Source organism: Mobula birostris, chromosome 28 (assembly GCF_030028105.1).
Source record: "Mobula birostris isolate sMobBir1 chromosome 28, sMobBir1.hap1, whole genome shotgun sequence".
NCBI lineage: Eukaryota > Metazoa > Chordata > Chondrichthyes > Myliobatiformes > Myliobatidae > Mobula > Mobula birostris.
The window spans coordinates 33,449,752-33,471,793 of NC_092397.1; the positions used below are offsets into that span (position 1 = coordinate 33,449,752).

Here is a 22,042-nt window from a genome sequence, read left to right on the forward strand (position 1 = left end):
ATCTACCTGTGAAGACACTTTTAGGGAATTTTGTATCTGTATTCCCATATCCCTCTGTTCTACTGCACTCCTCAGTGCCTTACCATTAACCCTGTATGTTCTACCTTGGTTTGTCCTTCCAAAGTGCAATACCTCACACTTGTCAGTATTAAACTCCATCTGCCATTTTTCAGTCCATTTTACCAGCTGGTACAAGTCCCTCTGCAGGCTCTGAAACCCTTCCTCACTGTCTACTACACCTCCAATCTTTGTATCATCAGCAAACTTGCTGATCCAATTTACCACATTATCATCCAGATCATTGATATAGATGACAAATAACAATGGACCCAGCACTGATCCCTGTGGCACACCACTAGTCACAGGCCTCCACTCAGAGAAGCAATTCTCTACCACCACTCTCTGGCTTCTTCCATCGAGCCAATGTCTAATCCAATTTACCACCTCTCCATGTATACCTAGCGACTGAATTTTCCTAACTAACCTCCCATGCGGGACCTTGTCAAAGGCCTTATTAAAGTCCATGTAGACAATATCCACTGCCTTCCCTTCATCCACCTTCCTGGTAACCTCCTCGAAAAACTCCAACAGATTGGTCAAACGTGACCTACCATGCACAAAGCCATGTTAACTCTCCCTAATAAGCCCCTGTCTATCCAAATGCTAGTAGATTCTGTCTCTTAGTACTCCCTCCAATAACTTACCTACTACTGACGTTAAACTCACCGGCCTATAATTTGCCGGATTACTTTTTGATCCTTTTTTAAACAACGGAACAACATGAGCCACTCTCCAATCCTCTTGCACTTCACCGGTAGACAGCGAAATTTTTAATATTTCTGCCAGGGCCCCCGCAATTTCAACACTAGTCTCCTTCAAGGTCCGAGGGAACACTCTGTCAGGTCCCGGGGATTTATCCACTTTAATTTTCCTCAAGACAGCAAGCACCTCCTTCTTTTCAATCTGTACAGTTTCCATGGTCTCACTACCTGATTCCCCTAATTCCATAGATTTCATGCCAGCTTCCTTAGTAAATACAGACGCAAAAAACATATTTAAGATCTCCCCCATTGCCTTTGGTTCCGCACAAAGCCGACCACTCTGATCTTCAAGAGGACCAATTTTATCCCTTACAATCCTTTTGCTCTTAATATACTTGTAAAAGCTCTTTGGATTATCCTTCACTTTGACTGCCAAGGCAACCTCATGTCTTCTTTTAGCCCTCCTGATTTCTTTCTTAAGTATTTTCTTGCACTTCTTATACTCCTCAAGCACCTGATTTACCCCCTGTACATTTCATACAGCTCCCTCTTCTTCTTTATCAGAGTTGCAATATCCCTTGAGCACCAAGGTTCCTTATTCCTATTCAATTTGCCTTTAATCCTGACAGGAACATACAAACTCTGCACTCTCAAAATTTCTCCTTTGAAGGCTTCCCACCTACCAATCTCATCTTTGCCAGAGAACAACCTGTCCCAATCCACGCTTTTTAGATCCTTTCTCATTTCTTCAAATTTGGCCTTCTTCCAGTTCAGAACCTCAACCCTAGGACCAGATCTATCCTTGTCCATGATCAAATTGAAACTAATGGTGTTATGATAACTGGAACCAAAGTGCTTCCCTACACAGACTTCCGTCACTTGCCCTAATTCGTTTCCTAACAGGAGATCCAATATTGCATCCCCTCTAGTTAGTCCCTCTATATATTGATTTAGAAAACTCTCCTGAACATATTTTACAAACTCTAAACCATCTAGACCCCTAACAGTATGGGAGTCCCAATCAATGTATGGAAAATTAAAATCCCCTACCACCACAACTTTATGTTTCCCGCAGTTGCCTGCTATCTCTCTGCAGATTTGCTCTTCCAAGTCTCGTTGACTATTGGGTGGTCTGTAAGACAATCCCACTAATGTGGCCATACCTTTCCTGTTTCTCAGCTCCACCCATAAGGACTCAGTAGACAAGCCCTCTAATCTGTCCTGCCTGAGCACTGCTGTAATATTTTCCCTAACAAGCAATGCTACTCCCCCACCTTTCATTCCTCTGCCTCGATCATATCTGAAACATCAGAACCCTGGAATATTAAGCTTCCAGTCCTGCCCCTCCTGTAGCCAAGTTTCACTAATTGCTACAACATCATATTTCCACGTGTCAATCCACACCCTCAACTGATCCGCTTTCCCCGCAATACTCCTAGCATTGATTAGCTAGATTAACTTCTGTTTACAAATTCACTCTAAATTTAGTTTCAACATTACCCGTTTTACATGCATTTGACTTGTAACCCACTTGTGGATGCTATTATTTTTGTATTGAAGAGCATATAGCATTGTTTAGAAAAAGAAACTATTCAAAATGTATGGATTTTGCTGTTCTTTGATTCACTTTAACAAACATGGGGATGTTGGTGGTGGACACGGTGGGGGTAAAAGATGGAGACGTCAGTGAGAGGTGCACTTTGTTTATGGACAGTCTGGTCACCGAGCTCAAAGATGGCGACAGTACCAAGGCAACTTTGATAACAGTCAGTTTCAGCCTCCACCGCCAGCACTACCACAGACTATGAAGTTTACTTCAAATTATCCTTTCCCAAACTGTACTGTAGAATCTGTACAATTTTAATTCTGCCTGTTGTAAAATAGCCCCTGATGTAAACCCCCATGTCAATTTTTGGAATTGACGGCTTCTTCTCCGGATCCGATACTGGGAGAAATGTTAGCGGGTGTGTGGTTTGTGCACCTCATGTCACTGATGAGGCAGCACAGCTCCTGTTCCATTCAAACAACATGACCCTTAGTTATGAATTCACGTTGGGAATAAACGGTCGAGTTGTTGGGTGTGCTGTAGGGGGCCCATACATTTGGAAAGTGGGTTAACAGTGCAGTCTCTACCCCGCAACTGTACTGTGTTTGATTCTGTTTGCCACTTTGATAAGAAGATTAGAGCTGTGAAGGGAGCACTGAACTGCACTGCCCAGAGAAATCACACTTGCCAATGGAACTGGAAATCATTCGGGGGGTTTAGTCCATTGGGGGCCACAGACTACATGCAAGCAGACATGCAGTTTAAACTGGCATCATGGTAAACAGACACAGAGTGAACTGGGGGGACTCTTCCTGTGCTGTACTGTTCACTGTTTATTGGTGAATGATCACAGCACCAGTGGGCAAAGGATCAAATGGAGATAGTGACGAAACACTTATTTCTACTCTGACTGTGGTTCGCATCTGGGACACATAGACTGCCGAGCTGATGGGAATAACCATTCAGTGTGTTAAAAGAGGAACTGGACAGGTCCTTCGGGGAAATAGCATGCCGAGCTGTGGGAAGAGACTGGGAGCGGGACGGTAGGAAGGTGGTACCAGAAGCTTGTATATAATTGATTGGTTTACTGGTCTATCCCATTCCACAGTGATCTTCTGCCCACTGATGGTCTGAAAAACTCAGTGTGGTCTCCAGGAGACTTCTAATCTACCCAAGTGTATATGGTCAGTTCGAGTAATAAGGACACACTTCTGTAAATACTCTGCCACTACGCTCCAAGCACAGTGAGCTGCCGGAGCACAGTGCAGGTCAGTAAAGGCACAGACCAGCACCGGACTCTGATACAAGTACAAAGATTTATCAAAACGTTCCACCGATGACAAAAGCACAGCACTCTACGTCTGAGCTATAAACACCATCAGCATCTTACTGTAAGGGCAAAAGCCTTTACAACACGAGGCATCGCACAGTAAGAAGATAGATCTTTACAACAGCCCGCACCGCACAGACCTCTACAACTGTTGGCAGCATGTCATTAAGAGACAGGTCTTGATAATAGTTGATACAAAGACTACCACAGTGACTGACCAGTACTGAAATGACGGAGATTGTTATTATACATAGACACTTAACTGGCTTTGCGCTGTGTAATCAGAGAACTGTAACATTCCTGCAAGGACCTTAAATTTAACGATAATAAACCCCACTTTGTTCTGCACCATATGACAAGGACACAGACCCCAGCAACCCCAACAACCCCAACACAACTCTGTGGGGACACAGTTTTCCAGTAGCATCCATTTGCTGTACAGATAAAGACAGACATGACACAGTGAAGACACGGCTGAATACAGACCAAACTCCGCACACTGTACACCAGCCACTTGCAACACTGGAAACACACAGGGTAAAGTAATTTGCGATATATAGACGTTTGCTACGAGGACTTAGACCTATAAAACTCTCAGCGCTGTGTGAGTGCACGCAGACCTGAACCCACCTTACATTGTGCTCCACCCTTGAAGAGTAGTCCAACCCCAGCGCTTCAAGCACTGAGACTTGTACAACCCTGATAGTGGAGAGCAGTACATGGCCACTGTCAATCACCTCCCTCCAACTGGGATTCTTTCAGGATGGAAGAGAGAGTTGATGAAGAGAAACCTGGAGATATTGTGTGCTGCACTTTACAAAGGTTTTTGAAGTTCCAGCAGGAGAAAAAGGAACAGAAAAGTAGGAAGGTTGTAGCAAGTTGTAAAAGCAACAGATAGTGTGTGATTGTAATTTCCACAATGTTGACACAATTCTTAGTGTAGAGGTTTAGAGGAACAGAGTTTGTTCGCACCCTGGAACGGTTGACCAGCACTTACAGCCAATACTATGCAAGTTTGTGTAAATGTTGTTTCGAACATTGACAAACTTGTGTAGATGTACAGAGGAGAATATCCAGATTTGTTGCATCATGATCTGCGTGGAAACATCAATACCACTGAGTGAAGTGAACCGTAAAAAGTTGTGGATGCAGCCAGTCCAGCATAGGTAAAGCCCTCCCCACTATGAGCACATCTGTACGGAGCATTGCCGAAGGAAAGCAGCATCATCATCAAGGACCCCATCATCCAGGCGATGTTCGTTTCTCGATGCTGCCATCAAGAAGTTATGTGAGCCCTCATGTCCGATAGTACCAGGTTCAGGAATAGCCATTACCCTTCAACGATCAGGCTTTTAAAATAGAGGAGACTCCCTGGACTGCTCTACCATTGTCTCATTAATGTTCACCGTTGTATAAAAATATTGTGACAGTTGCCCGTTATTTTATTAATTAATTTTTGATTAATTTGTTTAATTATCTATTAATTTGAACGTTATTTTAATTTGTATTCTGTTTTATATTTAATAAGAATGACAGTAACCCCATTGTTTTTGATCATTGCGAGATTAACTTCTGTTTACAGTTTCACTCTTACTTTCAACATTACCTGCTTTACATGCTTTTGACTTGTCACCCACTTGTGACTGGTATTATTTTTTGTTTTGAAAAGCGTATAGCATTGTTTAGAAAAAGCTATTCTAACTGTATGTGTTTTGCTTTTCTTTGATTCACTTTAACAAACATGGGGATGTTGGCGGTGGACACAGTAGGGGTAAAAGATGGAGACAGCCTGGCCACTGAACTTAAAGATACCCTCAGCGCCAAGGCAACTTTGATAACAGTCAGTTTCAGCCTCTATCGCCATCACCACCACAGACTATGAAGCTTACTTTAATTTATCCTTACCCAAACTGTACTGCAGAATCTGTACAATTGTAATTCTGCCCATTGTAAAATAGCACCTGATGTAAGCCCGCATGTCAGGGTTTGGCATTGACAGTTTCTTCTCCTGATCCGATACTGGGAGAAATGTTAGTGGGTATGTGGTTTGTGCACCTCATGTCACAGGCGAGGCAGCACAGCTCCTGTTCCACTCAAACAACATGACCCTTACTTATGAATGCATGTTGGGACTAAACGGTGGAGTTGTTGAGTGTACTGTAGGGGGCCCAGACATTCGGAAGGTGGGTTAACAGTGCAATCTCTACCCCTCAATTGTACTGAGTTTGATTCTGTTTACCACTGTGATGAGAAGATTAGAGCTGTGAAGGGAGCACTGGACCGCACTGCCCAGAGAAATCACACTTGCCAATGAAACTGCTTTGAACGATGTAATAAACTTCTCATCATGGACTGCATAAATCCTCAGCTCTGAAGCTGCTTCATGAGGATGAGGGTGAAGTCTGTTACTGTACCTACCAGGTAATGAGAACAGATTTAGGTAACAGTACGTGCAATGTCCATGTCACCAGTGATCCTATAACCTCTGTTAATGGCACTTACAGTATAGGATGGCAGGCCTACTGCTGTTTGCCAAGGGTATCCCCTTTGCCTTTAAATTGAGCCTTTGGCCTGAACAAAAGCTGTCAAATATTTATTGATATTTGGAGTCTGTAGCAGAAAATATTAACGCCTGCCAGCATTGAAGCACGAAGGAGACTGATGAGTGTAATTGGATTGTAGTGTTCCTGTTCTGGGGACCTACCAGACGGGATCGTGAGAACATCAGTATGACCCCAGTGTTGCAGTGATCGGCTAACAACACTGCTGTAGTGCTACATGATACAAGTCTGGTCATGAAAGACATTTCTAACAAAGTGGCAGCAAGCTGCATCATGGCCTTTCAAATCTGAACAGCATTAAACTTCCTGTTGGCCGAGAGGGGAGGAACTTGTGTCATTATTGGACTGAAATAATGCAAAACATCGTCGATTTTATCCGTGCAGATCCCGTTAGAAGCTGTTAAAGTGAAGAAGTTTGGGCAGGAGTTACATACGACTCTATCATCACCTTTGGAACCCTTCTGATTAGCCTCATTCCCTGCCAGGAAGTTTGTGCAACTCCAGTGTACAGTGGGCAAGGGGGTTTATATTCCTGCTGGTGTTGAAACTTGTTTAAGTTTCTTACTGAGAGCACTCTGTGGTGAGAGGACCCGAAGGACAGCTGCCTCCTATCGTTCAGCAATCCTATTCTGCAGACAGACGATGACAGGATCACTGGGGAGTCTCGACTTTTCTGTGCAATTCAGCTGCATCCACAATTCATGTGGTCCTTTACAGGACGCAAAGGGAAGTGGGGACTGTGGATGTTACAGCAAGTCAAGTTAATGTAGCGCCTTGGCAAGGATAGTTCACAGATAGTGTGCAGTCAACCCAGGGAAGAAAGGTCTTTGAAGAGCAGAGTTTCCCTTTGCACAGCAGGGGACTGGAGCCATTTTGCACACCAAAACAAAATGAGGATGCAATCGATGTGTTCCAGGGTGACACTTAATATTGGTCACAAAGGAGAGAAATCTGCAGATGCTGGAAATCCAAGCAACACACACAAAATGCTGAAGGAACTTAGCAGACCAAGTAAATCGATGGAAAAGAGTAAACAGTCGACGTTTCCGACCGGCACCCTTCGTCTGGTCTGATATTAGTTAGTTACCTTACTACTGTGGTGGGACCATGCGGGAATTGAAAGTTGACAACAGAAGCCCCTGATTAATATGCCCGGAATGATGGACTCTGTGTAACAACGAACAAGTAACAAAGAACGGTGCTGAGATATAGATTCTCAGGGGATACTTGAGGAAAGAGGTTGACAGTAACATCACTTTCTTCTCGGAAGGCTCACAGCAGCAGCCCGAGCAATTCCATCCTTCCCAATGCCCAAATTAACGTAAACACAATTCTTTGTCTGCTTTTATTTCTCTTTTGAATTCAATATTCCCGTTGAATAATGTAGTAAAATTCATCTCTCCCCGTCGGGGAATTGAACCCCGTCTCCCGCGTGACAGGCGGGGATACCAACCACTATACTAACGAGCAATTGCTGTTAACAGCTCATGTCATGCACATTTAAGAGGACAGGAGGGTGAACAGAATTACCTTGATGTTTCTCAGCTGTAATACTGGAGCCTTTCACTCGTGTCCCTCCCACAGCAGTGTCTCAGTTTGCTCCAGCGATTCAGTCACCTGTTGTGTTCAAGGATTAGCGAAGGGAAGTGCTCTCATTCGAGCCCAAATCCGTGTTGTTGGAATCAACATTTTTAATCACAGTTATATATTTATATTTCTGCTTTTTTTTAGTGCGACAGGCGGGAAACGATATGTAGCGAATCGAATTCTGAAGCGATCATTCCCACTTCATTGAAACACTGGGTGTTGTGTATCTCCGGTCTGTCGGAGGATGGCGACCTCAACCGGATATAACAGGAACTGCACCAGAGTGAGGAATCACAGTGACCACATTCAGAAAACAGCTCGAACCACAGTCATACACTTCTTGCGTCCGAGTGGTCCAACCCTGACAACTCGCGTACGAAGTCCCGAAATTATTTAAATCGACGGGTGAGTGTAAAATTATTATTCACCCTGGGCTGGCCAGTGGATCAAGGACTGAAGTGCTGTCCCTCACATTTTCCCCGGTGAACCGATCCGTGCAGCTTCCTGCTCTCACTCTAACTCAGATTCCCACAGCCAACTTGGACACATCAAAACATGTCGGATGATGTGTTCACGCTGAGTGCGGTCAGTCTGCTCACCACCCACTCTGTCTATTTATACACAATGGGATCTCTCTCATCCCCCTCCCCCATTACCAGAGTAAATTAAACCCTTTATTGTGATTCACAAATGTAATATAGATTCACAGAATCATGCGACCCTAAAACAGACCTTTCGGCTCACAATGTCCGTGCTGACAATCAACTACCGATCACACCAGAAAAGGGCTCGCTTACTAGCTGTTGACTTCAATGTCTTGATGATTCAGGTGGTCGCCCAGACAATTCTCTAATGTTGTGAGGGGCACCTGCCTCACCAGCCACTCAGTCATAGGTTCCAGTTTCCAAACACCATCCGCATCCCTGAGATGCTCTCTAAGTTCACACACGTCAGGGCAGTTTTCTACTATCCTGATAGGCCCGGGTTAATTTGATATGACCTCCGTCACCTCCAGAGCTCTCCGTCAATCCATCGGCCGAATGGACGCCCATGGGCCCAGCACGCTGCCGCTGCGCCTCTCTGCTGTTGTCTGAACGTGGTGACGCGCTGCTCCGTCGTGGACGTTGCTCATTCTTCTCTTAATTTTTATTTGTCGATTCTTTGCTGACGTCACATCATTTCATAGAAACATGGAAAACCTACAGCACAATACAGGCCCTTCGGCCCACAAAGCTGTGCCGAACATGTCCTTACCTTAGAAATTACCTAGGGTTGCCCATTGCCCTCTGGTTTTCTAAGCTTCAATGGAGGGCTTCCTTTATAAATATTTCCTTTACTAACTGTTCTTTGTTGATTTATTTCGCACCTTTCTCTCTGCTTTTCTTCTCGTATTTGCTATCTCCTGCCTCATCCTGATATTATCTCTGTGCTGTCGGTGCTCCGACCCATTCGGAGACCTCGTTCCCGACATGTCAGCAATCAATGTGTTTCACATTATTTACTGAACCCGGTTTCAGTGGCCCTGCTGTCATACATTCTGTTCATCTTCCACCGTATCTCTTCCGGGTTCTCTCTCTTTGCCTCCGGGCTGTCCTTCGGCATAAATATCAATGGACACCGGCTGAGCTGCAGCTGAATTGATGCGAAATAGACTCATTCCTCCTGTGGTCTCTATCGCCGCCTGAGGAAGGTAGACCCAAACAACCCCGCTCTCCTGCCTGCCTGAGCAAAGATATCTTTAGCGACCGAGGGGATGGGGCAGAGCGCATTAAAGTTTGTCCGGTCAGGAGAGCCGATACTCTCTGGTATAATCCCATTCCTTTGCAAACTCACTGAGCCACAAGATCAGGAGTCGGGACCAATTCTGAAGATGTACGGCTAAACAGGAAAGCAAGTCAGTCCATGCTGGCGGCAGATGATCATCCGCATGTTTAGAGTGACCAGAGTCACTCAATCCATGGTTTTTCCAATGAACGCCCTGAATTCATAACAAGAGCTTTACAGCGCAATAAAATACATAGTTTTCTTTTCTTTATTATATAGTTTTATCAGGAGACGGAGACAAAATTAACTCTTTGGGAGACAGAATAAAATAATTTGAAATTACGTGGACACGGGTTATTCCCTCCGCAGTGGAACAAGCTCGCTGAAACTTTAATGAACTTCTGGTCTACCGCCCTAATCCCTCGAACATGACAGCCGCGACACTCAGCCTGGGAGACAGGAGGACATTTTTCAAAGGAATTCATCACTATGTTCCAGGGCGATTCGGCTCAACATCAACGTCAGGGTCATAGAAGCTGCCCTGACATACTCTCCACATCCACTCTTTATAGGTTTTTCCAATATTCGATAGGTTTCAATGAGATCCTCCCTCATTCTTCTAAATTCCAACGAGTAGAGGCCTTTTATTTTTCTAAGCTCCATGTACCTATCCGAGAGTCTATTAAAATACCCTATTGCATCCGCCTCCACCACCGTCGCCGGCAGCCAGTTCCACGCACCCACCACTCTGCGTAAAAAAAAACTTACTCCTGACTTCCCATCTGTACCTACTTCCAAGCACCTTAAAACTGTGCCCTCTCCTGTGAGCCTTTTCAGCGCTGGGAAAAAGCCTCTGACTATCCACAGGATCAATGCCTCACATCATCTTATACAACTCCATCAGGTCACCTCTCATCCCCCGTCGCTCCGAGGACAAAAGGCCGAGTTCTCTCAACCTACTCTCATAAGGCACGCTCCGCAATCCAGGCAACATCCCTGTAAATCTCCTCTGCACCCTTTCTATGGTTTCCAATCCTTCCTGGAGTGAGGTGACCAGAACTGAGCACAGTACTCCAAGTGGGGTCTGATCAGGGTCCTATATAGCTGTAACATTACCTGTCGGCTCCTGAACTCAATCCCACGGTTGGTGAAGGTAAATACATCGTATGCCCTCTTAACCACACAGTCAACCTGCAAATGATTGTATCAAGCTGTATTTTTTGCAGTTTTCTACACCACCTGTGAAATGCAGACTGCTAAGCACAGAACAATAAATACCACGTTGAGAAAACATAAACAACAGAAGTGCGAACAACTCTGTACACTTGAACCCAGGCGCTGCAGAGTCAGTCTGCCCCATTCCATCTTGGCTGAGTTATTATCCTCATCAACTCCATTCTCACGCCTTCTCTCCCCAGTCTTTGACTTCCTTACTGAGCAAGTAACTACCACCCTCCGCGTTAAACATACCGAGTGACTCGGGCTCCATCGCTGTCGACAGCAAAGAATTCCACAGACTCACCGCCCTCCGGCTCAAGACAATTTCCTTTGACCTTTGTCAGATTTGAGATGCTCATAAAATCTGTTATATCAGCAATATCACAGACAAAATGCTGGAAGAACTCAGCGGACTGTCTGGGTATGGCCTTATATTTGCAGCATCTGCACATTTTTCGTGCTTGTACATCAAGAACGTCGTTATTTGACGGTTTCTATCCCGACCTTGTTTTCTCTCTTACATTTTTCTTCGTATCTGTATTTCCAGACTTTTGTGTGTGCGACCAGGAGGGAGTTACAGGACTGAAGGACAGTTCAACATCGGAAACTGCAGGGACACGAGATATGGGTCGTTCAGTGTCGCTGGCCTCCATTTGTAGTGCAATAATTATCAAACAATAAACAATGAAATCTGTAGAAGTAGCTCTTCCGTGACAAATCTGGCGTTTAACATTAAATCTACCGGCCTCATTGCCACCAAAGACTCTGCTGAAGTAATGCCCGAGAATTGTGATGTATTGGTCTTCAATCGTCCAATGTTTGCATCAGAGACAATGGCGTTTAATTGAAGTGTTTGTTCACGTGCCGTCACTAAGAAAATTAGTGAAGTGTTTGACCGTATCGCTGGAGATTGATGCTTTGTTTGAATCGAGGTCGTTGTTAATGCATCAGCTCAGAGTGTCTAACGGAGCTGTGAATTCAGGAACAAGAGAAATCACAGACTCTCACTGAAATGGTGTATCCAGTCATCTGACGATAGAAGACGTTTAGTATCCTTTTATTTCAGCCTTTGGAATTCCGGGTAAGCCGCGGTGTCAGCTGCCGTTGGTGGAAGTTCAAGTTTAATTCCAATGTTGTGATTGTGATATGTGAAAAGCCGGTTCACAGCATCAATTGTCAGTCACCATCTTCCAACCCCGGAATAGACCATTCATAGTCTCCATTTTCCAGTCTGTCTCTCTGGCGCAATCGGTCAGCGCGTTCGGCTGTTAACCGAAAGGTTGGTGGTTCGAGCCCACCCAGGGACGCTGGTGACCCGGCAGTTTTTGCAGAGTGTTATATTGCCAGCTGGGTAACGCTGTGCTGTGCGGAGACCCTGCGACTGCAGCGTTAACTTCAGTGGGAATTAAAATGTTTTTTAAAAGCTTCTCTTTCACACTATTTCTAGAGATCAAATCATTACACAGCGTATTGAGAGAGAACAATGTTAAGCAATAACAGAATGCAGAATGAAATGTAACTGCGACAGAGACAGCACAGTGCGGGTAAACAATCAGGTGCCGCATCATAACGGGCAGATTGCGAGGTCAAGGCTGCATCTTATCGTCTCGGGCACCATCCAATAGACATAAAGGCGGAGTTGAAGCTATCCACAAGCCTGTACTACGTGCTGTCTTGTACCTTCAGCCGGATAGAAGAAGGGAAAAGAGAGAGTACAGTACCCAAGGCGCATGGTATATTTTTGTCAGGAGTGTGTAAGTTACATACTCCTTCACCATTCTCTTTGACCATAAGTGCATGTTTCCTCGAGCGACATCTTTGGAACTAACGGACTTGCCGGGTCTAATGTCGTGGGCTTGATTAAATTTTGGATCATTCAGTTGGCGTCTAATTGTTTTCATCCAACATAGGCTCCCCATCATTTTATTTTCACTGTGGATGTCCAATCCCTATAAACGTCCAGCAAACCACCCACCCCCGCACCAGGAAGGTCTCAAATCTCTGCGCTTCCATCGGGAAACCAGACCCAACCAGCTCCCCTCCACCACCATTCACCTCCATCTGGCCGAACTTGTCCTCTCATTCCCTTAAACACAAGGTGAGCCATGGACACCGGCATGGGTCCCAGCTGTGCCTGCCTGTGTGTCGGCTCCGTGGAACAGTCTATGTTCCAAGCCTCCACTGGTGTCGCTCCCTAACTTTCCCTACACTATGTAAATGACGGTATTGCTACCTCTTTCTGCACCCATGTGGAACTCATCCACTTCATCAGCTTTGCCTGCAACTTCCACCTTGCCCAAAAGTTTACCTGTCCCATATCCGACAGCTCCTTCCGTTTTCTCCATCTCTCTGTCTCTATCTCTGAAGACAGCTTGTCTACTGATGTCTATTATAACCACACAGACCCTCACAGCTACCTGGACTATACCGCTTCCCACCCAGTTACATGTAAAAATGCCAGCCCCTTCTCTCAATTCCTCCGTCTCTGCCGCATCTGACCTCAGGATACAGCGTTTCATTCAAGAACAAAGGGGATATCGTCTTTTTTCAAAGAAAGGGGCTTCCCTTCCTCCACCATGAAAGCTGCTCTCAACAGAATCTCTTCTATTTTGCTCACGTCTGCCCCCACCGCATCCTCGCTCCCTCCCCTGGGCAGAGGGTTTGTCTTGTCCTCACCTACCTCCCTCGCCCCAGCCTCCACCTCCAGCACACAATTCTCTGTAATTTCCACCATCTCCGGCGGGATCCCACCACCAAACTCCCATGTGTGTCCGTCCCTCCCGCTGATCTCTGTCCTGGCACTTATCCTTGCAAGTGAAACAAGTGTTACACCTGTCCCTACACCTCCGCCCTCAGTACTATTCAGGGCCCCAAGCAATCCTTCCAGGTAAGGCGACTCTTCAGCTGTGAGTCCTTTAGGGTCATCGACTGCATCCAGTGCTCCCGGTGCAGCCTCCTGTATATCGGTGAGACCCGACACAGATTGGGAGACCACATCGCCGAGCACCTACACTCCCTCCACCAGAACAAGCGAGATCTCCCAGTGGCCACCCATTTTAATTCCACTTCCCATTCCAATTCCGACATGGCAGCCCATGGCCTCCAGTATTGTTCCGATGAAGCCACGCTCAGGGTGGAAGACCAAAACATTATATTCCGCCTGGGTAGCTTCCAACCTGATGGCATGAACATCGATTTCTCAAACTTCCAGTAATGTCCCCTCCTTCATGAAGCCCCATTCTCTTTTCCCTCTCTGACCTTATCTGTTATCTGCCCATCACCTCCCTCTGGTGTTCCGCCCCCTTCTCTTTCTTTCATGGCCTCCTCTCCTTCCCTGTTCTCCAGCCCAGTATCTCTTTCACCAATCAAAGTTTCAGGTCTTTAATTTACCAGCCACCTCCCCACCCCCACCGGTTTCACCTATCACCTCGTGTTTCTTCCTCCCCTCACCGTCTAACTCTGATTCCTCATCGGTTTTTGCTCCAGTCCGGATGAAGGGGCTCGGTCCGAAACGTCGACTGTATTTTTTCCCACAGATGCTGCCTGGCCTGCTGAGTTCCTCTAACATTTTCTGTATTGCTTGGATTTCCATCATCTGTAGATTTTCTCTTTGTGCCTCGATCAATGTCACTCCACACTAAAAACATCGTACACCCTTCCGTCTCTGAACCTGGCAGCCCGTTCAAAGCGCCCACCCCACTCTGTCTAAAAACGTGACCCACACATCTTTAAACTCTCTCCTACCTTAAATTCATTCCCGCTGGAATTTCAAATCCCTACCCTGGGAATCCATTTCTGACTATCTGCCCAATCTATGTCTCTCATAGAGTCAGGAAGCGAGCAAGTAGCATCACTGTAGACCCACCACACCCTGGACATCACCTGTTCCAACTCCTTCCTTCTGGTAGGCGCTTTAGATCACTGTATGCCAGGACACATAGGTACAAGAACAGTTTCTTTCCATATGCCATCAGTCTTATGAACACTTGAATTTTAGTCTATTATAAACCAAGTCCACCTGTGCATACACTGGTATTCAGCACCTCATTGTATACAGTTCACGGTTATTTGCACTGTTGTCTTGTTTGCTTTTTGATTCTGTGCAGCAAAAGCTCAGGGAAACCGACATCAAATTCCATGTATGTGTCCACATCCTTGACGATAATAAAGGATTCTGATTCTGATAATTTGGTCAAGTTTCCTCTCAGTCTCTGATATTCCAATGAAGGCAAACAAGCTCAAACACTTTAATCAGGCAACACTTTACAAATCTTGCCGATCCTTCCTGTGAAGTGTCCATTCTTGTAGAATCTGGAATAGAGTCAGAACAGGATTTAACGAGAAACTCTTGACGGATGTGAATTCCAACTCTGATTCACAACCAGTGAATGATAATTAATGAAACACACATCAAAGTTGCTGGTGAACGCAGCAGGCCACGCAGCATCTCTAGGAAGAGGCACAGTCGACGTTTCAGGCCGAGACCCTTCGTCAGGACTAACTGAAGGAAGAGTGAGTAAGAGATTTGAAAGTGCGAGGGGGAGGGGGAGATCCAAAATGATAGGAGAAGACGGGAGAGGGAGGGATGGAGCCAAGAGCTGGACAGGTGATTGGCAAAAGGGATACGAGAGGATCATGGGACAGGAGGTCCGGGAAGAAAGACAAGCGGGGTGGGGAACCCAGAGGATGGGCAAGGGGTATATTCAGAGGGGCAAAGGGAGAAAAAGGAGAGTGAGAGAAAGAATGTGTGTATAAAAAATAAGTAACAGATGGGCTACGAGGGGGAGGTGGGGCATTAGCGGAAGTTAGAGAAGTCGATGTTCATGCCATCAGGTTGGAGGCTACCCAGACGGAATATAAGGTGTTGTTCCTCCAACCTGAGTGTGGCTTCATCTTTACAGTAGAGGAGGCCATGGATAGACATGTCAGAATGGGAATGGGATATGGAATTAAAATGTGTGGCCACTGGGAGATCCTGCTTTCTCTGGCGGACAGAGTGTAGGTGTTCAGCAAAGCGCCTCCCAGTCTGCATCGGGTCCCACTAATATATAAAAGGCCATATCGGGAGCACCAGACGCAGTATATCACCCCAGCCGACTCACAGGTGAAGTGTCGCCTCACCTGGAAGGACTGTTTGGGGCCCTGAATGATGGTAAGGGAGGAAGTGTAAGGGCGTGTGTAGCACTCGTTCCGCTTACACGGATAAGTGCCAGGAGGGAGATCAGTGGGGAGGGATGGGAGGGTGGAATGTACAAGGGAGTCACGCAGGGAGCGATCCCTGTGGAAAGCAGAGGGGGGGGGAGGGAAAGATGTGCTTAGTGGTGGGATCCCGTTGGAGGTGGCGGAAGTTACGGAGAATAATATGTTGGACCCGGAGGCTGGTGGGGTGGTAGGTGAGGACCAGGGGAACCCTATTCCTAGTGGGGTGGCGGGAGGATGGAGTGAGAGCAGATGTACGTGAAATGGGGGAGATGCGTTTAAGAGCAGAGTTGATAGTGGAGGAAAGGAAGCCTCTTTCTTTAAAAAAGGAGGACATCTTCCTCATCCTAGAATGAAAAGCCTCATCCTGAGAGCAGATGCGGCAGAGACGGAGGAATTGCGAGAAGGGGATGGCGTTTTTGCGAGAGACAGGGTGAGAAGAGGAATAGTCCAGATAGCTGTGAGAGTCAGTAGGCTTATATTAGACATCAGTGGATAAGCTGTCTCCAGAGACAGAGACAGAAAGATCTAGAAAGGGGAGGGGGTAATTAATGAATAATTAATTAAGTAATTAATGATAATTAATGAATCAATTTACACTCACAGCCTGAATTAGCGTGAGTCGATTACTAGGCCAATGGAGTTCTGCGTAGATCGTGTCTATGTCAGAGGTTTATATGTTATGTAGTCTAAAACTGTACACCCTGCGATGGCCGGGAATTGAACCCGGGTCAACTGCTTGGAAGGCAGCTATGCTCACCACTATACCACCATCACTCAATGACGTAACAAAGCATCTGAGTAGTGAGGCATCTTCTATAGTTTCATGCGACTAGACCAGTCCCCGAGCTGCTTTTTGTCGGATCATTCCTCACTCTGCTGCAGGTCTTATTCCGGTAAATTAATGTCACCATCCCCAACAGACCAGAGTTATACAACCCACATAATAAATTGCCGGTGAACGCAGAAGGCCAGGCAGCATCTATAGGAAGAGGTACAGTCGATGTTTCGGGCCGAGACCGTTCATCAGGACTAACTGAAAGAAGAGATAGTAAGAGATTTGAAAGTGGGAAGGGGAGGGGGAGACCCAAAATTATAGGAGAAAACAGGAGGGGGAGGGATAGAGCCAAGAGCTGGATAGTTGATTGGCAAAAGGGATATAAGACATCATGGGACCATGCCAGCCGTTATTTATTGATTATTATTATTATATATATCTTTCTGTCTCCCTTTTTCTCCCTCTGTCCCTCTCACTATACTCCTTGCCTATCCTCTGGGATTCCCCCTCCCCCTTTCTTTCTCCCGAGGCCTCCCATCCCATGATCCTCTGATGGTGGTGTGGAGACTGCTGAGGAAGATGAATGGCATCAGAGGTTATAACTAGATTCCAGTATTAGTGGAGAATGGAAATCTGATGCAGAGGACAACGAAAAGGCAAAGTGTTTGAGAAACACGTTTGCAAACACACATAGTCTAGACAATATAGGGGATGAGTGTTTGAAGAGAAGAGAGAGTCTCTTGGTGGACAGTGGGGAGATTTGTGAGAAACAAGAGGCATTTGAGATTGCCATGGATGATGAATTTACATTGGCTGAATTGAAATTTGCCATCAATGGGGCAAGAACTACAGCCCAGGGCAGGATATGGGAAGCTATCATATACTGTACTCCAGTATCTGCCTGAGGCAGTCTAAAAGAAGTTGCTTGAGTTTTATAAGAAGGTCTGGAAGCAAAGAGTGCTCCCAGGAGACTGGAAAAGGTCTGTGGTAAAGCCTGTTGTAAAACCTGGGAAGGATCTGATGCTGTCCGGTTTCTACAGGCCTGTTGTCTCACTTCCTCACTGTGTAAAATAATGGTGAAAATGATAGTAATTAGGCTGATGATTGTTTTGGATAAGAGAGAATTACTTCGTCACTACCAATGTGGGTTTTGCAAAGGGAGACCTATGACTCCCTTGTACTACTGGGAATGATATCTGGGAATCCTTTTACACTGAAAGAATCGGTACTTGCAGTGCTTTTGAACATTAAAATAGTTTTATGATATGCGATGGAGGGAGAGGCTTTTTACTAAACTCATTAAGCTTGGTGTTCATGTTGGTTTTGCAAATGGGTATCATTTTTTTTTGTTTTGGGGGGTTATTTTCAGTGAGGGGGGTCATCAGAGTTTGCAGAAGAAAACGTACCTCCCTTCCCAGGATAGTGTTATCTGTTTAATATTGTTTAATCTGATAGTTAAGTATACTTTTTAATGATCTTGGGCCTGAGTTCAGTTTGGCTTTCTATGCTGATGATGGGGCTCTGTGGAAAAGGGGTTGTAATAGTTCCTATGTGGGAAGGTCTTGGACAAACAGCATTATCAACAATGGGAGAATGGTGTTTGGACTATTCTAAATCAGTATATGTGTTTTATTTTTACTCATAAACATAGGATCTTGGCCTAAGATACCAAAGATGTACTCTTTTACATAAATGCTGCCTGGATTTCTGAGTTCCTCCAGAATTGTGTGTTGCTGAGGGAATGGTATCAATTCTGGAGTGAGGGCAATGGAGGTTGTTGCTGGAGAGGAAGAGGCAGACTCAATTAGCAACTTAATCAGAATCAGATTGAATATCAGCGGCATATGTCGTGACATTTGTTAACTTTACAGCAGCAGTGCAATGATATCCACGATAAATAAATATAGAGAAAAAACTGAGTTACATTAAGTATTCAATATTTAAGTTAAAATATGTAGTTAAACATGAATTAAAACATAAATTAAAAGAAAAAAAGTGGTTAGGTAGTGCTCATGGGTTCAATGCCCATTGGGAATTCAGAATTTGGGTGTCAGAGTGGAAGAAACTGTTCCTGAATCACCGAGTGTGTGCTTTCAGCATTCTCTCCCTCCTTCCCGATGGTAACAGTGTGAAAAGGGCCCGTCCTGGGTGGTGGCGATCCTCAATGATGATCGGTGCCTTCCTGAGGCACCGCTCCTTGAAGATGTTGTGTACTACCGAGCCTGGACCCATGGTAGAGTTGACCAGTTTTACAAGTTTTTTCTATTTATTTTGATCTCGTTCAGAAGCCCCCCCCCCCATACCAGATGGAGATGCAGCCAGTCAGAATGATCTCCACTGTATGTTTGTAAGAGTTAATTTAGTGTTTTAGTTGACGAACCAAATCTCCTCCAACTCCTAATGAAATATAGCCGCTGTCTTGCCTTCTTCACAACTGCATCATATGTTGCATCCGGGTTAGATCCTCAGAGATGCTGACACCCAGGAACTTGAAATTGTCCACTCTCTCCACTTCTGATCCCTTGATGAGGATTGGTTTGTGTTCCTTCATCTCACCTTTCCTGAAGTCCACAATCAGCGTTTTGATCTTGCTGACGTTGAGTGCAAGATTGTTGCTGCAGCAACACTCCACTAACTGGTAGTTCACCCTAATTTATGATTTATTGTCACCATCTGAAATTCTGAAAACAGTGGTTTTATCATCAGCAAATTTATAAATGCTGTTTGAGCGATGCCTAGCCACACAGTTGTGGGTGTAGAGACAGTGGAGCAGTGAGATAAGCACACAGCCCTGTGGAGTATCAGTGTTAATTGTCACTGAGATGCAAATGTTATTCCAATCTGCACAGATTCCGGTTAGGAAGTCATGGATCCAGTTGCAGAGGCCCAGGTCCTGTAGCTTGAATGTGGAGTGAGAATTAATTCCTGCGCTGGGATTGGGCCACGGCGAGTGTGGCGGAGTGGGAAGAAGTTGCTGGTGACTATAATTGCTGCTTCCTCTCCCCTGACCATGGGAAGACAGTTTCCCATTAGCCCATTTCCCAATGTCTGTTGTTGCTGGACAGTGAGTATTCTGAGTGGTGAATCCCATGGGAAATGAATGTTGTGTCCATCCCTCTGTTCCACTCCCGGATCCATACCGGGTAGTGGTGGGGTTTGTCCGTCTCTTCCTTGGTTTGGAGCTCCTCCATCTGCTGCTCAGAAGAAGCTGAGAGATGCAGCCTGTGAGTGGCCTCACATACTGGCACTGGCTGCACCAGTCGCTTCACACCGTGTCTGCCTTTTACCTCTTTCACTTTCCTTCTCCTACCTGCAGGAAAGACTTCAATGTACGCCAATGTTCCCTCTTGCCAAGGCTCAATGAACAGAACAGTGGCTCCATCTCTCACACACAAGGTGTGTTACTGAGCACAGAGGCACTGACAGCTCATTCGTTCCACAGTCTCAGACAGCAGAGACATTCAGTCCCACACTGAGCCCAGGACCCAGACACACATTTCCAGTACAACAGTTACAGTGAAACACAGCTTGTCAATATTTCCCTGGTCCCTGGGAAAATATGGAACATTTTCAACAACTTCCTTGAATGCATTCCATGCGATTTTCTCTGGTCCCAATGGAAGTTCTTTGAATTGCCTGTTATTGCTGGCCTGCTTGATTTGTGGACCAACACAAATGCCTCCCTTAATCTTGGCATCAAATAATCTGACTTGGATTATGAATTGAAATATAAAAATATAGGAAATTTCAAAGAGATGTTGTGTGATAGGGACATTGCATAGTGATTTTCAATATCAGCAGTCCAAATCCATAAGATATACATACCTAAAAGTAATCAGGAGGCAAAATATTTGTTGTCCAGTGTAGTTGGCCATGTGGGTGAGAGTGCGGGGGAAAGCTGAGGACTACAGGAAGGTATCAGTGGACTGGACAGGTAGGCAGGTAGAATTTAATCTGAGAGGTGAGGTGATGCAGGTGGGGAGCCCAAACAAGGCCAAGAGACAGACGGTACATTGTGGAATCTGGAGAAGAATAGAGTGTCAGAGGGAGAGCATGTGGAATGATTCCTCAGGTTAGAAGGACGGAACATTCGATGGGTTTAAAAGGCGGATGAGAGGCTTGCTTTTGTTGGCTGAAGGTACAGAATGGCAGGGGAGGGAGCTCTGGTGGAATTGTATAGACACAAGTGGGGTCACGGCTGGAGCTCTGTGTACAGTCCTGGTCAGCACACCACAGGCTCACACCCACATCCAAAAGAGGAGCAGGAGTCCCCACTCAGCAACTCCCACCTGCTCTGTCATTTAATAAGGTCACGGCTGTCCTGTTTCAACATTAAACTCCATGTTCCTGTCTGCCCACAGGAACATTTCAACCCCTCCTTATAAACTATCCCCGTCTCTTTCCCTTAAAAGCATACAAGGATATGATCCAAAAAACCTGTCAGTTAATCAATTCCAATGTCTGAGGGTGCATTAAGATTCAGAAAAGAAGCTTCTGATCTTTTGCTCAAATCATGAAATACTGGTCCCTGGTTCTAGTTGCCAATGGGTGAAGCACTGGCTTATCGGCAGAAAACAGAGAGTGGGAGTAAAGGGATTGTTTTCTGGCTGGCTGCCGGTTACCAGTGGAGTTCACAGGGGTCGATGTTGGGACCGCTGCTTTTTATGAGGTATGTCAATTATTTGGACTGTGGGATTAATGTATTTGTGGGTACATTTGCCGATGCTACAAAGATAGGTGGAGAAGTGTGTAGTGTTGAGGAAACAGAGAGCCCACAGAGAGACTTAGATAGTTTAGGGGAATGGACAAAGAAGCGGCAAATGAAATACAATGTTGCAAAGTGTATGGTCATGCACTTTGGTAGAATAAATAAATGGGCAGACTATTATTTAGATGGGGAGATGATTCAAAATGCAGAGATGCAAAGAGACTTGTGATGCGTTGTGCAGGATACCCAAAAGGTTAACCTCCAGGTTCAGTCAGTGGTGAAGAAGGCAAATGCAATTTTTGCACTCATTTCTAGATGTATAGAATATTAGAGCAGGGGTGTGATGTTGATGCTCTATAAGGCACTCGTTAGTCCACACTTGGAGTCTTGTGCACAGTTCTGGGCTCCTTATTTTAGAAAGAATATACTGACATTGGAGAGGGTTCAGAAAATATTCACGAAAATGATTCCAGGAATGAAAGGTTTACCATATGAGGAACATCTGGCAGCTCTTGGGCTGTATTCCTTGGAGCTCAGGAGAATGAATGGGGATCTCATAGAAACATTCTGAATGTTAAAAGGCCTGAACA

The 22,042-nt window shown here is 45.4% G+C and overlaps 1 protein-coding gene and 1 non-coding gene across 2 annotated transcripts in view; one reads left to right on the forward strand and one right to left on the reverse strand.

The window, feature by feature from the left end:
• The window catches only part of LOC140189114 (uncharacterized), a 1,124,305-nt gene that overhangs the window by 682,864 nt on the left and 419,399 nt on the right, over positions 1-22,042 (forward strand). The window lies entirely within an intron of this gene.
• trnag-ucc (transfer RNA glycine (anticodon UCC)) lies at positions 16,672-16,743 on the reverse strand. Its single transcript has one exon. It is a non-coding gene; the product is annotated as a tRNA-Gly (tRNA).